Source organism: Triturus cristatus, chromosome 12 (assembly GCF_964204655.1).
Source record: "Triturus cristatus chromosome 12, aTriCri1.1, whole genome shotgun sequence".
Lineage (NCBI taxonomy): Eukaryota > Metazoa > Chordata > Amphibia > Caudata > Salamandridae > Triturus > Triturus cristatus.
This window is the reverse complement of record NC_140595.1, coordinates 662,058,747-662,072,846: the sequence shown is the minus strand read 5'-3', so window position 1 is coordinate 662,072,846 and position 14,100 is coordinate 662,058,747. Positions and strand designations below refer to the sequence as shown.

Below are 14,100 nucleotides of genomic sequence, written 5' to 3'. Positions count from 1 at the left end.
TTTTGGGAAATTCTTACTATGTGCTAATTACAAATATTCATAAGATTCCCCTAGACTTTGTCAGAACTGTCAAGATATAATTCTATGGGGTTTTGAATAGACAGAGCATATGTTATAGGACAATTATAGAATCTATTCCGTTTGGACTGTATTTTTAATAGTCATGATAACATGCTAGCATGTGAGTCGATCTTGCACAGTGAATGATGGAGCAGTGTCTGTCATCTACTTGGTCAGCTGTAGATGGCTCACCTGGGGAGATGTGAAAAGAGAGAGCTCCAGTGGCGCAATCGGTTAGCGCGCGGTACTTATACAGCAGTACTTGCACTGAGCCATGCCGAGGTTGTGAGTTCGAGCCTCACCTGGAGCAGCCGTGTTGTTTTTCATAAACCATTTCACAAAAAGTAAAGTTTAAACTCAGAGTATGGACGGCCCTTGCTAGAGAGTCTTTACTTCTTATAGGATCTACGTGTCCTACTCCTCTGGGTGCCAAATATCACATATCCTCCGCGATGCTCAGTTTAAACATTCCATGATGTGCCATCTTGCATTTCATGCAAACACCACATCAGTGCATTTAAAAATACATTTGTAGAATAATAAATATGATGAAAACTGTGTTCTCACATGATAACCATAAACTGAAGAGCTGCAAAAAATGCTGTATCAGCTACTTACAATAAAAGGTGACTCGAAAAAACTAGCAAAAGAAGAGCATCATCATATTAAAGGTTCTATTCACCATCTTGAGTTGCACCATAGCAGCTTATGGTGCTTTTCTGTTCAGACTGTGCCTCCAATCCCACATTCATTTTTAATTTCTGTGCAGTTTAAAAACCAACAATTACTGCTCGAAGTTCACTTTTCAAAACCATTCAACCTATTAAATGTATTTCTCTAACCTATGAATGTGGTCCATGTTCACTTTTCCTCATCTTCATCTCGATACTCCTCTCCCAGAAACCAGGTTCACTTCTTCATTCAACCCACCCATCCAAGGTCACCAAATCTTTGAAGCAAGTCTGCCTATTCTCCCTTTCTCTCTATGTACAAGATACCTTGTATCATTTGAATGGACAGCAGGAGAGAAGGATATTTATGGTGAGTGGGGGTGGGGTTTTGAGGAGTAACCTCATTTGCCTAAGAGCCGGGGTATCTGGGAAAAAAAGTATTTTATGGGGGAAGACTTTCACATCTCCTTGGTGAAATTTGTAGGGCCTTATAACATCCTTTCTGTGGATGCAGATTCAGTCGGAACAGAGGTCCTAGTCCTCGCTCTGCCTTTCAAAGGAACTGTAAATATGCATGGCTTATTTGGCTTTGCCCGGCAGGGTGAGAATGGCGTTTGTCAGGCGTTCGTCAGGAGATCGGAAGGGGTGAGGCAATAATGTATAATTCAATGATCTTCATGATATTTTCTTGATAATATGAAAGCAGGAAAGGGAAGCTTGGCAATAAGCAATCCTAAAGCAAGGTGTGACTCCAGGGAAGAATGACTTGAAAACAACATACAGAAAGACTCATGTAAAAAGGCCCTGATGAGGCTTGAACTCATGACCCCTGGTTTACAAGACCAGTGCTCTGCCACTGAGCTACAAGGCCAGTCTGCACGCAGGATGTAAATTGCAACATGTATTCTTACTGAGGTATGAATATATCTATGATTTTGAGACTCTGTATGGAAACGTAGTTGCATATGAATGTCCACGTGCGCGCACACATTGAAGACCATGCTTAAGGCACTTTTTTTGGAAGTATGAAAAACTACATTTTCATATGAGAAAATAAGAGTTTTCGCATTCAAGACCATACCGATAGCTCTAGTTAGTATGTCTGCAATCAGTGACATATAGAGAACCCACTTATTAGAAGTGATCTGTCTCTGTGGGGCAGACATATGTTAACAGTCATTCATTTGAGACGGCCTAAATTTTAGGAGTAAGAGCTGCTTTCTTATCAATCTATTTATCCAAACTGGTTAATAAGCCAGGAGTGAGTGAAAGGCAATCCTCTGGAAACTCCATGAAAGATCTAATTTCTATTACGCACAAAATACTTCACTTTATTTGACATATTTGTTAAAATGGAACAGTCAGATGATCCCATCTAGCGGATCCTGGCTCTGTCTTGAAAGAGAGTGTAATTATACTACAAGAAATGCTGGCCATCAAAAGAGACTCTGATGGCTTTCCGACGAAGGTGGGATTCGAACCCACGCATGCAGAGCACAATGGATTAGCAGTCCATCGCCTTAACCACTCGGCCACCTCGTCTGCCCCACAGCCCCATCTGAAACCTTGCTTCACAAAAGGTACTGAAGTGTCAATATACTGTACCTAAAAAAGAAAAAAACAGCTGAGGCAAGATCTCACATTCCACGTCTTCCCCCAATCAGGGACCTACATTTCATTTTTGGGAAATTCTTACTATGTGCTAATTACAAATATTCATAAGATTCCCCTAGACTTTGTCAGAACTGTCAAGATATAATTCTATGGGGTTTTGAATAGACAGAGCATATGTTATAGGACAATTATAGAATCTATTCCGTTTGGACTGTATTTTTAATAGTCATGATAACATGCTAGCATGTGAGTCGATCTTGCACAGTGAATGATGGAGCAGTGTCTGTCATCTACTTGGTCAGCTGTAGATGGCTCACCTGGGGAGATGTGAAAAGAGAGAGCTCCAGTGGCGCAATCGGTTAGCGTGCGGTACTTATACAGCAGTACTTGTACTGAGCCATGCCGAGGTTGTGAGTTCGAGCCTCACCTGGAGCAGCCGTGTTGTTTTTCATAAACCATTTCACAAAAAGTAAAGTTTAAACTCAGAGTATGGACGGCCCTTGCTAGAGAGTCTTTACTTCTTATAGGATCTACGTGTCCTACTCCTCTGGGTGCCAAATATCACATATCCTCCGCGATGCTCAGTTTAAACATTCCATGATGTGCCATCTTGCATTTCATGCAAACACCACATCAGTGCATTTAAAAATACATTTGTAGAATAATAAATATGATGAAAACTGTGTTCTCACATGATAACCATAAACTGAAGAGCTGCAAAAAATGCTGTATCAGCTACTTACAATAAAAGGTGACTCGAAAAAACTAGCAAAAGAAGAGCATCATCATATTAAAGGTTCTATTCACCATCTTGAGTTGCACCATAGCAGCTTATGGTGCTTTTCTGTTCAGAGTGTGCCTCCAATCCCACATTCATTTTTAATTTCTGTGCAGTTTAAAAACCAACAATTACTGCTCGAAGTTCACTTTTCAAAACCATTCAACCTATTAAATGTATTTCTCTAACCTATGAATGTGGTCCATGTTCACTTTTCCTCATCTTCATCTCGATACTCCTCTCCCAGAAACCAGGTTCACTTCTTCATTCAACCCACCCATCCAAGGTCACCAAATCTTTGAAGCAAGTCTGCCTATTCTCCCTTTCTCTCTATGTACAAGATACCTTGTATCATTTGAATGGACAGCAGGAGAGAAGGATATTTATGGTGAGTGGGGGTGGGGTTTTGAGGAGTAACCTCATTTGCCTAAGAGCCGGGGTATCTGGGAAAAAAAGTATTTTATGGGGGAAGACTTTCACATCTCCTTGGTGAAATTTGTAGGTCCTTATAACATCCTTTCTGTGGATGCAGATTCAGTCGGAACAGAGGTCCTAGTCCTCGCTCTGCCTTTCAAAGGAACTGTAAATATGCATGGTTTATTTGGCTTTGCCCGGCAGGGTGAGAATGGCGTTTGTCAGGCGTTCGTCAGGAGATCGGAAGGGGTGAGGCAATAATGTATAATTCAATGATCTTCATGATATTTTCTTGATAATATGAAAGCAGGAAAGGGAAGCTTGGCAATAAGCAATCCTAAAGCAAGGTGTGACTCCAGGGAAGAATGACTTGAAAACAACATACAGAAAGACTCATGTAAAAAGGCCCTGATGAGGCTTGAACTCATGACCCCTGGTTTACAAGACCAGTACTCTGCCACTGAGCTACAAGGCCAGTCTGCACGCAGGATGTAAATTGCAACATGTATTCTTACTGAGGTATGAATATATCTATGATTTTGAGACTCTGTATGGAAACGTAGTTGCATATGAATGTCCACGTGCGCGCACACATTGAAGACCATGCTTAAGGCACTTTTTTTGGAAGTATGAAAAACTACATTTTCATATGAGAAAATAAGAGTTTTCGCATTCAAGACCATACCGATAGCTCTAGTTAGTATGTCTGCAATCAGTGACATATAGAGAACCCACTTATTAGAAGTGATCTGTCTCTGTGGGGCAGACATATGTTAACAGTCATTCATTTGAGACGGCCTAAACTTTAGGAGTAAGAGCTGCTTTCTTATCAATCTATTTATCCAAACTGGTTAATAAGCCAGGAGTGAGTGAAAGGCAATCCTCTGGAAACTCCATGAAAGATCTAATTTCTATTACGCACAAAATACTTCACTTTATTTGACATATTTGTTAAAATGGAACAGTCAGATGATCCCATCTAGCGGATCCTGGCTCTGTCTTGAAAGAGAGTGTAATTATACTACAAGAAATGCTGGCCATCAAAAGAGACTCTGATGGCTTTCCGACGAAGGTGGGATTCGAACCCACGCGTGCAGAGCACAATGGATTAGCAGTCCATCGCCTTAACCACTCGGCCACCTCGTCTGCCCCACAGCCCCATCTGAAACCTTGCTTCACAAAAGGTACTGAAGTGTCAATATACTGTACCTAAAAAAGAAAAAAACAGCTGAGGCAAGATCTCACATTCCACGTCTTCCCCCAATCAGGGACCTACATTTCATTTTTGGGAAATTCTTACTATGTGCTAATTACAAATATTCATAAGATTCCCCTAGACTTTGTCAGAACTGTCAAGATATAATTCTATGGGGTTTTGAATAGACAGAGCATATGTTATAGGACAATTATAGAATCTATTCCGTTTGGACTGTATTTTTAATAGTCATGATAACATGCTAGCATGTGAGTCGATCTTGCACAGTGAATGATGGAGCAGTGTCTGTCATCTACTTGGTCAGCTGTAGATGGCTCACCTGGGGAGATGTGAAAAGAGAGAGCTCCAGTGGCGCAATCGGTTAGCGCGCGGTACTTATACAGCAGTACTTGTACTGAGCCATGCCGAGGTTGTGAGTTCAAGCCTCACCTGGAGCAGCCGTGTTGTTTTTCATAAACCATTTCACAAAAAGTAAAGTTTAAACTCAGAGTATGGACGGCCCTTGCTAGAGAGTCTTTACTTCTTATAGGATCTACGTGTCCTACTCCTCTGGGTGCCAAATATCACATATCCTCCGCGATGCTCAGTTTAAACATTCCATGATGTGCCATCTTGCATTTCATGCAAACACCACATCAGTGCATTTAAAAATACATTTGTAGAATAATAAATATGATGAAAACTGTGTTCTCACATGATAACCATAAACTGAAGAGCTGCAAAAAATGCTGTATCAGCTACTTACAATAAAAGGTGACTCGAAAAAACTAGCAAAAGAAGAGCATCATCATATTAAAGGTTCTATTCACCATCTTGAGTTGCACCATAGCAGCTTATGGTGCTTTTCTGCTCAGAGTGTGCCTCCAATCCCACATTCATTTTTAATTTCTTTGCAGTTTAAAAACCAACAATTACTGCTCGAAGTTCACTTTTCAAAACCATTCAACCTATTAAATGTATTTCTCTAACCTATGAATGTGGTCCATGTTCACTTTTCCTCATCTTCATCTCGATACTCCTTTCCCAGAAACCAGGTTCACTTCTTCTTTCAACCCACCCATCCAAGGTCACCAAATCTTTGAAGCAAGTCTGCCTATTCTCCCTTTCTCTCTATGTACAAGATACCTTGTATCATTTGAATGGACAGCAGGAGAGAAGGATATTTATGGTGAGTGGGGGTGGGGTTTTGAGGAGTAACCTCATTTGCCTAAGAGCCGGGGTATCTGGGAAAAAAAGTATTTTATGGGGGAAGACTTTCACATCTCCTTGGTGAAATTTGTAGGGCCTTATAACATCCTTTCTGTGGATGCAGATTCAGTCGGAACAGAGGTCCTAGTCCTCGCTCTGCCTTTCAAAGGAACTGTAAATATGCATGGCTTATTTGGCTTTGCCCGGCAGGGCTTGCCCGCCAGGGTGAGAATGGCGTTTGTCAGGCGTTCGTCAGGCGATCGGAAGGGGTGAGGCAATAATTTATAATTCAATGATCTTCATGATATTTTCTTGATAATATGAAAGCAGGAAAGGGAAGCTTGGCAATAAGCAATCCTAAAGCAAGGTGTGACTCCAGGGAAGAATGACTTGAAAACAAAATACAGAAAGACTCATGTAAAAAGGCCCTGATGAGGCTTGAACTCATGACCCCTGGTTTACAAGACCAGTGCTCTGCCACTGAGCTACAAGGCCAGTCTGCACACAGGATGTAAATTGCAACATGTATTCTTACTGAGGTATGAATATATCTATGATTTTGAGACTCTGTATGGAAACGTAGTTGCATATGAATGTCCACGTGCGCGCACACATTGAAGACCATGCTTAAGGCACTTTTTTTGGAAGTATGAAAAACTACATTTTCATATGAGAAAATAAGAGTTTTCGCATTCAAGACCATACCGATAGCTCCAGTTAGTATGTCTGCAATCAGTGACATATAGAGAACCCACTTATTAGAAGTGATCTGTCTCTGTGGGGCAGACATATGTTAACAGTCATTCATTTGAGACGGCCTAAACTTTAGGAGTAAGAGCTGCTTTCTTATCAATCTATTTATCCAAACTGGTTCATAAGCCAGGAGTGAGTGAAAGGCAATCCTCTGGAAACTCCATGAAAGATCTAATTTCTATTACGCACAAAATACTTCACTTTATTTGACATATTTGTTAATATGGAACAGTCAGATGATCCCATCTAGCGGATCCTGGCTCTGTCTTGAAAGAGAGTGTAATTATACTACAAGAAATGCTGGCCATCAAAAGAGACTCTGATGGCTTTCCGACGAAGGTGGGATTCGAACCCACGCATGCAGAGCACAATGGATTAGCAGTCCATCGCCTTAACCACTTGGCCACCTCGTCTGCCCCACAGCCCCATCTGAAACCTTGCTTCACAAAAGGTACTGAAGTGTCAATATACTGTACCTAAAAAAGAAATAAACAGCTGAGGCAAGATCTCACATTCCACGTCTTCCCCCAATCAGGGACCTACATTTCATTTTTGGGAAATTCTTACTATGTGCTAATTACAAATATTCATAAGATTCCCCTAGACTTTGTCAGAACTGTCAAGATATAATTCTATGGGGTTTTGAATAGACAGAGCATATGTTATAGGACAATTATAGAATCTATTCCGTTTGGACTGTATTTTTAATAGTCATGATAACATGCTAGCATGTGAGTCGATCTTGCACAGTGAATGATGGAGCAGTGTCTGTCATCTACTTGGTCAGCTGTAGATGGCTCACCTGGGGAGATGTGAAAAGAGAGAGCTCCAGTGGCGCAATCGGTTAGCGCGCGGTGCTTATACAGCAGTACTTGCACTGAGCCATGCCGAGGTTGTGAGTTCGAGCCTCACCTGGAGCAGCCGTGTTGTTTTTCATAAACCATTTCACAAAAAGTAAAGTTTAAACTCAGAGTATGGACGGCCCTTGCTAGAGAGTCTTTACTTCTTATAGGATCTACGTGTCCTACTCCTCTGGGTGCCAAATATCACATATCCTCCGCGATGCTCAGTTTAAACATTCCATGATGTGCCATCTTGCATTTCATGCAAACACCACATCAGTGCATTTAAAAATACATTTGTAGAATAATAAATATGATGAAAACTGTGTTCTCACATGATAACCATAAACTGAAGAGCTGCAAAAAATGCTGTATCAGCTACTTACAATAAAAGGTGACTCGAAAAAACTAGCAAAAGAAGAGCATCATCATATTAAAGGTTCTATTCACCATCTTGAGTTGCACCATAGCAGCTTATGGTGCTTTTCTGTTCAGAGTGTGCCTCCAATCCCACATTCATTTTTAATTTCTGTGCAGTTTAAAAACCAACAATTACTGCTCGAAGTTCACTTTTCAAAACCATTCAACCTATTAAATGTATTTCTCTAACCTATGAATGTGGTCCATGTTCACTTTTCCTCATCTTCATCTCGATACTCCTCTCCCAGAAACCAGGTTCACTTCTTCATTCAACCCACCCATCCAAGGTCACCAAATCTTTGAAGCAAGTCTGCCTATTCTCCCTTCCTCTCTATGTACAAGATACCTTGTATCATTTGAATGGACAGCAGGAGAGAAGGATATTTATGGTGAGTGGGGGTGGGGTTTTGAGGAGTAACCTCATTTGCCTAAGAGCCGGGGTATCTGGGAAAAAAAGTATTTTATGGGGGAAGACTTTCACATCTCCTTGGTGAAATTTGTAGGGCCTTATAACATACTTTCTGTGGATGCAGATTCAGTCGGAACAGAGGTCCTAGTCCTCGCTCTGCCTTTCAAAGGAACTGTAAATATGCATGGCTTATGTGGCTTTGCCCGGCAGGGTGAGAATGGCGTTTGTCAGGCGTTCGTCAGGCGATCGGAAGGGGTGAGGCAATAATTTATAATTCAATGATCTTCATGATATTTTCTTGATAATATGAAAGCAGGAAAGGGAAGCTTGGCAATAAGCAATCCTAAAGCAAGGTGTGACTCCAGGGAAGAATGACTTGAAAACAACATACAGAAAGACTCATGTAAAAAGGCCCTGATGAGGCTTGAACTCATGACCCCTGGTTTACAAGACCAGTGCTCTGCCACTGAGCTACAAGGCCAGTCTGCACGCAGGATGTAAATTGCAACATGTATTCTTACTGAGGTATGAATATATCTATGATTTTGAGACTCTGTATGGAAACGTAGTTGCATATGAATGTCCACATGCGCGCACACATTGAAGACCATGCTTAAGGCACTTTTTTTGGAAGTATGAAAAACTACATTTTCATATGAGAAAATAAGAGTTTTTGCATTCAAGACCATACCGATAGCTCTAGTTAGTATGTCTGCAATCAGTGACATATAGAGAACCCACTTATTAGAAGTGATCTGTCTCTGTGGGGCAGACATATGTTAACAGTCATTCATTTGAGACGGCCTAAACTTTAGGAGTAAGAGCTGCTTTCTTATCAATCTATTTATCCAAACTGGTTAATAAGCCAGGAGTGAGTGAAAGGCAATCCTCTGGAAACTCCATGAAAGATCTAATTTCTATTACGCACAAAATACTTCACTTTATTTGACATATTTGTTAAAATGGAACAGTCAGATGATCCCATCTAGCGGATCCTGGCTCTGTCTTGAAAGAGAGTGTAATTATACTACAAGAAATGCTGGCCATCAAAAGAGACTCTGATGGCTTTCCGGCGAAGGTGGGATTCGAACCCACGCGTGAGAGCACAATGGATTAGCAGTCCATCGCCTTAACCACTCGGCCACCTCGTCTGCCCCACAGCCCCATCTGAAACCTTGCTTCACAAAAGGTACTGAAGTGTCAATATACTGTACCTAAAAAAGAAAAAAACAGCTGAGGCAAGATCTCACATTCCACGTCTCCCCCCAATCAGGGACCTACATTTCATTTTTGGGAAATTCTTACTATGTGCTAATTACAAATATTCATAAGATTCCCCTAGACTTTGTCAGAACTGTCAAGATATAATTCTATGGGGTTTTGAATAGACAGAGCATATGTTATAGGACAATTATAGAATCTATTCCGTTTGGACTGTATTTTTAATAGTCATGATAACATGCTAGCATGTGAGTCGATCTTGCACAGTGAATGATGGAGCAGTGTCTGTCATCTACTTGGTCAGCTGTAGATGGCTCACCTGGGGAGATGTGAAAAGAGAGAGCTCCAGTGGCGCAATCGGTTAGCGCGCGGTACTTATACAGCAGTACTTGCACTGAGCCATGCCGAGGTTGTGAGTTCGAGCCTCACCTGGAGCAGCCGTGTTGTTTTTCATAAACCATTTCACAAAAAGTAAAGTTTAAACTCAGAGTATGGACGGCCCTTGCTAGAGAGTCTTTACTTCTTATAGGATCTACGTGTCCTACTCCTCTGGGTGCCAAATATCACATATCCTCCGCGATGCTCAGTTTAAACATTCCATGATGTGCCATCTTGCATTTCATGCAAACACCACATCAGTGCATTTAAAAATACATTTGTAGAATAATAAATATGATGAAAACTGTGTTCTCACATGATAACCATTAACTAAAGAGCTGCAAAAAATGCTGTATCAGCTACTTACAATAAAAGGTGACTCGAAAAAACTAGCAAAAGAAGAGCATCATCATATTAAAGGTTCTATTCACCATCTTGAGTTGCACCATAGCAGCTTATGGTGCTTTTCTGTTCAGAGTGTGCCTCCAATCCCACATTCATTTTTAATTTCTGTGCAGTTTAAAAACCAACAATTACTGCTCGAAGTTCACTTTTCAAAACCATTCAACCTATTAAATGTATTTCTCTAACCTATGAATGTGGTCCATGTTCACTTTTCCTCATCTTCATCTCGATACTCCTCTCCCAGAAACCAGGTTCACTTCTTCATTCAACCCACCCATCCAAGGTCACCAAATCTTTGAAGCAAGTCTGCCTATTCTCCCTTTCTCTCTATGTACAAGATACCTTGTATCATTTGAATGGACAGCAGGAGAGAAGGATATTTATGGTGAGTGGGGGTGGGGTTTTGAGGAGTAACCTCATTTGCCTAAGAGCCGGGGTATCTGGGAAAAAAAGTATTTTATGGGGGAAGACTTTCACATCTCCTTGGTGAAATTTGTAGGGCCTTATAACATCCTTTCTGTGGATGCAGATTCAGTCGGAACAGAGGTCCTAGTCCTCGCTCTGCCTTTCAAAGGAACTGTAAATATGCATGGCTTATTTGGCTTTGCCCGGCAGGGCTTGCCCGGCAGGGTGAGAATGGCGTTTGTCAGGCGTTCGTCAGGCGATCGGAAGGGGTGAGGCAATAATGTATAATTCAATGATCTTCATGATATTTTCTTGATAATATGAAAGCAGGAAAGGGAAGCTTGGCAATAAGCAATCCTAAAGCAAGGTGTGACTCCAGGGAAGAATGACTTGAAAACAACATACAGAAAGACTCATGTAAAAAGGCCCTGATGAGGCTTGAACTCATGACCCCTGGTTTACAAGACCAGTGCTCTGCCACTGAGCTACAAGGCCAGTCTGCACGCAGGATGTAAATTGCAACATGTATTCTTACTGAGGTATGAATATATCTATGATTTTGAGACTCTGTATGGAAACGTAGTTGCATATGAATGTCCACGTGCGCGCACACATTGAAGACCATGCTTAAGGCACTTTTTTTGGAAGTATGAAAAACTACATTTTCATATGAGAAAATAAGAGTTTTCGCATTCAAGACCATACCGATAGCTCTAGTTAGTATGTCTGCAATCAGTGACATATAGAGAACCCACTTATTAGAAGTGATCTGTCTCTGTGGGGCAGACATATGTTAACAGTCATTCATTTGAGACGGCCTAAACTTTAGGAGTAAGAGCTGCTTTCTTATCAATCTATTTATCCAAACTGGTTAATAAGCCAGGAGTGAGTGAAAGGCAATCCTCTGGAAACTCCATGAAAGATCTAATTTCTATTACGCACAAAATACTTCACTTTATTTGACATATTTGTTAAAATGGAACAGTCAGATGATCCCATCTAGCGGATCCTGGCTCTGTCTTGAAAGAGAGTGTAATTATACTACAAGAAATGCTGGCCATCAAAAGAGACTCTGATGGCTTTCCGACGAAGGTGGGATTCGAACCCACGCATGCAGAGCACAATGGATTAGCAGTCCATCGCCTTAACCACTCGGCCACCTCGTCTGCCCCACAGCCCCATCTGAAACCTTGCTTCACAAAAGGTACTGAAGTGTCAATATACTGTACCTAAAAAAGAAAAAAACAGCTGAGGCAAGATCTCACATTCCACGTCTTCCCCCAATCAGGGACCTACATTTCATTTTTGGGAAATTCTTACTATGTGCTAATTACAAATATTCATAAGATTCCCCTAGACTTTGTCAGAACTGTCAAGATATAATTCTATGGGGTTTTGAATAGACAGAGCATATGTTATAGGACAATTATAGAATCTATTCCGTTTGGACTGTATTTTTAATAGTCATGATAACATGCTAGCATGTGAGTCGATCTTGCACAGTGAATGATGGAGCAGTGTCTGTCATCTACTTGGTCAGCTGTAGATGGCTCACCTGGGGAGATGTGAAAAGAGAGAGCTCCAGTGGCGCAATCGGTTAGCGCGCGGTACTTATACAGCAGTACTTGCACTGAGCCATGCCGAGGTTGTGAGTTCGAGCCTCACCTGGAGCAGCCGTGTTGTTTTTCATAAACCATTTCACAAAAAGTAAAGTTTAAACTCAGAGTATGGACGGCCCTTGCTAGAGAGTCTTTACTTCTTATAGGATCTACGTGTCCTACTCCTCTGGGTGCCAAATATCACATATCCTCCGCGATGCTCAGTTTAAACATTCCATGATGTGCCATCTTGCATTTCATGCAAACACCACATCAGTGCATTTAAAAATACATTTGTAGAATAATAAATATGATGAAAACTGTGTTCTCACATGATAACCATAAACTGAAGAGCTGCAAAAAATGCTGTATCAGCTACTTACAATAAAAGGTGACTCGAAAAAACTAGCAAAAGAAGAGCATCATCATATTAAAGGTTCTATTCACCATCTTGAGTTGCACCATAGCAGCTTATGGTGCTTTTCTGTTCAGAGTGTGCCTCCAATCCCACATTCATTTTTAATTTCTGTGCAGTTTAAAAACCAACAATTACTGCTCGAAGTTCACTTTTCAAAACCATTCAACCTATTAAATGTATTTCTCTAACCTATGAATGTGGTCCATGTTCACTTTTCCTCATCTTCATCTCGATACTCCTTTTCCAGAAACCAGGTTCACTTCTTCATTCAACTCACCCATCCAAGGTCACCAAATCTTTGAAGCAAGTCTGCCTATTCTCCCTTTCTCTCTATGTACAAGATACCTTGTATCATTTGAATGGACAGCAGGAGAGAAGGATATTTATGGTGAGTGGGGGTGGGGTTTTGAGGAGTAACCTCATTTGCCTAAGAGCCGGGGTATCTGGGAAAAAAAGTATTTTATGGGGGAAGACTTTCACATCTCCTTGGTGAAATTTGTAGGGCCTTATAACATCCTTTCTGTGGATGCAGATTCAGTCGGAACAGAGGTCCTAGTCCTCGCTCTGCCTTTCAAAGGAACTGTAAATATGCATGGCTTATTTGGCTTTGCCCGGCAGGGCTTGCCCGCCAGGGTGAGAATGGCGTTTGTCAGGCGTTCGTCAGGCGATCGGAAGGGGTGAGGCAATAATTTATAATTCAATGATCTTCATGATATTTTCTTGATAATATGAAAGCAGGAAAGGGAAGCTTGGCAATAAGCAATCCTAAAGCAAGGTGTGACTCCAGGGAAGAATGACTTGAAAACAACATACAGAAAGACTCATGTAAAAAGGCCCTGATGAGGCTTGAACTCATGACCCCTGGTTTACAAGACCAGTGCTCTGCCACTGAGCTACAAGGCCAGTCTGCACGCAGGATGTAAATTGCAACATGTATTCTTACTGAGGTATGAATATATCTATGATTTTGAGACTCTGTATGGAAACGTAGTTGCATATGAATGTCCACGTGCGCGCACACATTGAAGACCATGCTTAAGGCACTTTTTTTGGAAGTATGAAAAACTACATTTTCATATGAGAAAATAAGAGTTTTCGCATTCAAGACCATACCGATAGCTCTAGTTAGTATGTCTGCAATCAGTGACATATAGAGAACCCACTTATTAGAAGTGATCTGTCTCTGTGGGGCAGACATATGTTAACAGTCATTCATTTGAGACGGCCTAAACTTTAGGAGTAAGAGCTGCTTTCTCATCAATCTATTTATCCAAACTGGTTAATAAGCCAGGAGTGAGTGAAAGGCAATC

The 14,100-nt window shown here is 41.1% G+C and overlaps 12 non-coding genes across 12 annotated transcripts; 6 read left to right on the top strand and 6 right to left on the bottom strand.

Moving 5' to 3' along the window:
• The first annotated feature begins 275 nt into the window (after positions 1-275).
• On the top strand, positions 276-370 carry TRNAI-UAU (transfer RNA isoleucine (anticodon UAU)). Its single transcript has 2 exons — positions 276-313; positions 335-370. It is a non-coding gene; the product is annotated as a tRNA-Ile (tRNA).
• A 1,160-nt stretch (positions 371-1,530) lies between these two features.
• Positions 1,531-1,602, bottom strand: TRNAT-UGU (transfer RNA threonine (anticodon UGU)). Its single transcript has one exon. It is a non-coding gene; the product is annotated as a tRNA-Thr (tRNA).
• Positions 1,603-2,685: 1,083 nt separating this feature from the next.
• Positions 2,686-2,780, top strand: TRNAI-UAU (transfer RNA isoleucine (anticodon UAU)). The gene is made up of 2 exons: positions 2,686-2,723; positions 2,745-2,780. It is a non-coding gene; the product is annotated as a tRNA-Ile (tRNA).
• Positions 2,781-4,601: 1,821 nt separating this feature from the next.
• On the bottom strand, positions 4,602-4,683 carry TRNAS-GCU (transfer RNA serine (anticodon GCU)). The gene has a single exon. It is a non-coding gene; the product is annotated as a tRNA-Ser (tRNA).
• Positions 4,684-5,095: 412 nt separating this feature from the next.
• On the top strand, positions 5,096-5,190 carry TRNAI-UAU (transfer RNA isoleucine (anticodon UAU)). The gene is made up of 2 exons: positions 5,096-5,133; positions 5,155-5,190. It is a non-coding gene; the product is annotated as a tRNA-Ile (tRNA).
• A 1,174-nt stretch (positions 5,191-6,364) lies between these two features.
• Positions 6,365-6,436, bottom strand: TRNAT-UGU (transfer RNA threonine (anticodon UGU)). Its single transcript has one exon. It is a non-coding gene; the product is annotated as a tRNA-Thr (tRNA).
• A 1,083-nt stretch (positions 6,437-7,519) lies between these two features.
• TRNAI-UAU (transfer RNA isoleucine (anticodon UAU)) lies at positions 7,520-7,614 on the top strand. Its single transcript has 2 exons — positions 7,520-7,557; positions 7,579-7,614. It is a non-coding gene; the product is annotated as a tRNA-Ile (tRNA).
• Positions 7,615-8,774: 1,160 nt separating this feature from the next.
• On the bottom strand, positions 8,775-8,846 carry TRNAT-UGU (transfer RNA threonine (anticodon UGU)). The gene has a single exon. It is a non-coding gene; the product is annotated as a tRNA-Thr (tRNA).
• Positions 8,847-9,928: 1,082 nt separating this feature from the next.
• On the top strand, positions 9,929-10,023 carry TRNAI-UAU (transfer RNA isoleucine (anticodon UAU)). Its single transcript has 2 exons — positions 9,929-9,966; positions 9,988-10,023. It is a non-coding gene; the product is annotated as a tRNA-Ile (tRNA).
• Positions 10,024-11,197: 1,174 nt separating this feature from the next.
• On the bottom strand, positions 11,198-11,269 carry TRNAT-UGU (transfer RNA threonine (anticodon UGU)). The gene has a single exon. It is a non-coding gene; the product is annotated as a tRNA-Thr (tRNA).
• Positions 11,270-12,352: 1,083 nt separating this feature from the next.
• TRNAI-UAU (transfer RNA isoleucine (anticodon UAU)) lies at positions 12,353-12,447 on the top strand. Its single transcript has 2 exons — positions 12,353-12,390; positions 12,412-12,447. It is a non-coding gene; the product is annotated as a tRNA-Ile (tRNA).
• Positions 12,448-13,621: 1,174 nt separating this feature from the next.
• Positions 13,622-13,693, bottom strand: TRNAT-UGU (transfer RNA threonine (anticodon UGU)). The gene has a single exon. It is a non-coding gene; the product is annotated as a tRNA-Thr (tRNA).
• Positions 13,694-14,100: the final 407 nt, after the last annotated feature.